General features: G+C 39.2%; 1 pseudogene; it reads right to left on the bottom strand.

Annotated features, from left to right (window-relative positions):
* The window catches only part of LOC142914931 (28S ribosomal RNA), a 10,546-nt pseudogene that overhangs the window by 2,733 nt on the left and 5,313 nt on the right, over positions 1-2,500 (bottom strand).

The following is a 2,500-nucleotide window of genomic DNA, read 5'->3' as shown; positions in this document are numbered from 1 at the left end:
AAACATCTTAAATAAAGCTGACTTTGTAGGCAGAAAATAGGAAGGTACAGGACTCTCGAACTGATGTAGTCCAAAAATAAAGAATTAAAATAACAAAGACCAATCTATATAAGTGCTCTTGAATAGGCTTCGTGTAAAAAAATAGCAATAAAAAAAATACCAAGTCTTCGTCTTGGAAAATAACAAAATCTAAAAGAAAAGTCTTCTTTGTGGAAAATAGTAAAATAAAAAAACCAAGACTTCACCTTGGAAAATAACAAAATCTAATCTAAAACATCTTAAATAAAGCTGGTTTGTAGTCTTCTCTCGAATTGATGTAGTGCAAAAAAAAAGAATTAAAATAACAAAGTCTAATCTATATAAGTGCTCTTGAATAAAGCTTCCTGTAAAAAAAATAGCAAAAAAATACCAAGTCTTCGTCTTGGAAAATAACAAAATCTAAAAGAAAAGAAAAGTCTTCTTTGTGGAAAATAGTAAAATAAAAAAACCAAGACTTCACCTTGGAAAATAACAAAATCTAATCTAAAACATCTTAAATAAAGCTTATTTGTAATCTTCTTTGTAGGCAGAAAATAGTAAGTTACAGGACTCTCGAACTGATGTAGTCCAAAAATAAAGAATTAAAATAACAAAGTCTAATCTATATAAGTGCTCTTGAATAAGCTTCGTGTAAAAAAATGGCAATATAATAAAAATACCAAGTCTTCGTCTTGGAAAATAACAAAATCTAAAAGAAAGGTCTTCTTTATGGAAAATAGTAAAATAAGAATACCAAGACTTCACCTTGGAAAATAACAAAACCATCTTGAAAAAAGCTTATTTTTAATCTTCTTTGTAGGCAGAAAATAGTAAGGCGAAAATAAAGTCCCCTCTAAGCTCTAAAGTAACAAATACGACGTGTTAAAAAAAAAAAACCTAACAATAAAAAAAAGAGCCAAGACTTCGTCTTGGAAAATAACAATCTAAATTGTGGAAAATAATAAAATGAAATAAAAACCGACTTCACCTTCGAAAATAACAAAATCAATCTAAAACAAATGACATCTTAAAACAAAACTATTATTTGTTTCGGAGGTTGTCTATGACTGTTCATAGACCGCATAATTTCCACAGAACATTCTCAGAATATCAAGAGAGAAAAGCAGCGTTCTGCGGGAAATCATCTTGGCCAGTGATGTCGTTCTGGGTTTGGTCAGGCCCAGGGAGGTAAGTACCTCGTTATTCTCAAGGGGCCACTTTCCTCTTGCCCCAACCGGGAATCCAAAGAATGTGACCTTGCTAGCCTTCGTCAGCACTTTGACTTGATCACCAAGAGGGGTATAGTACGAAACTTTGTGCGAGGCAGCATCTGACAAGGTATTCTTTGAAAGCTCAAAACGGACGGTGACATCGATCACAACCGCCTCCTCATCTTTTGCAAACACGAGGTCAGGCTTTCTCATCTCTCCCGTCTCGGATATGAACCGTGGCTCTTTGTATACAGACCAGCCCAATCTAGCCGCTTTGTCTGCCAGAATGTTACTGATCTTGTTATGTCGCGCAATTCTTGCTTTCTGTACTGCAGGACATTGACCGAGAATGTGCGAAAGGGACTCGAGTCTGGCAGAGCATTTCCTGCAGGAACGTAAGGCCCCATCTCTGCCTCTGTTCAAGCTTTCTCTTGTTGGGTAAATATTTGCCCTTAGTTGTAGTGCTGCGATAAAGAAGCATTGTTTAAAGCCGCACCATGGCCTCAACCAAGCATTACTGATTCTATCATGCGCAAAGTTTACAATGCCCCTTCCTTGAACCGGCTTTTCGCACCATCTCTGAAATTCATGCTCCCTCCAATCGCAGGGTCTCGGATATACAGGTTCTTTTGACACCGAGTCCCTGAGAACGAATGTTGGGATTGCATCACTGTCACCCCCTGCTCGTACCCACAAATTACGGTATTCTTCCTCCATACCCTGCGAGGACACAATATTACGGGTGATAGCATCGGACGAGTTTGCTATACGTTGCAGCCTTCTAACTTGAACCGAAGGGATTGTTTTTTCCAGTTTCAAGATGGCAAGGCCTCCGTCTCGGGCTCTGGCATATAACAGTCCATCACAAGTTGAAGCGGGAAGGTGGAGCCATCCTTTTACCGCCTTTCTAATCTCTTGGTCCAACCCACGGAGAGTTGATTGCTTGCAGTCCGAGTGGTCTGCAGGATATAACAATCTGGGTAGGGCATAGGCATTGAGTAGTTCAACCTTCTGAGTTGGCTTCAGAGGCGCCTCATCGATTTTCAAGATCCATGTCTTTAGCTGACAATGTAGATCAGGCTGTATAGTGCCAGTCCAAGGGCCAATTTTCAGACCAAGGTATTTCGTTGATTCATCAGGTTGGATCATATGGACATCTTTATTTTTGATAGTCCATGGGTCGCAGTTGTTCACCGTATATGAATCTTTGGTTGGGCTTATCATGAAGCCCTGGCACTTTCTGGCCTGAACCTCCAATCCCGATAGCCCAC

The sequence above is a fragment of the Petromyzon marinus genome, unplaced genomic scaffold, assembly GCF_048934315.1.
Source record: "Petromyzon marinus isolate PM22_M1 ecotype Great Lakes invasive population unplaced genomic scaffold, UKy_Petmar_22M1.pri1.0 PM_G_Scaffold_29, whole genome shotgun sequence".
NCBI lineage: Eukaryota > Metazoa > Chordata > Hyperoartia > Petromyzontiformes > Petromyzontidae > Petromyzon > Petromyzon marinus.
The sequence above is the reverse complement of the archived record's forward strand: the minus strand, read 5'-3'. Positions and strand labels throughout refer to the sequence as shown.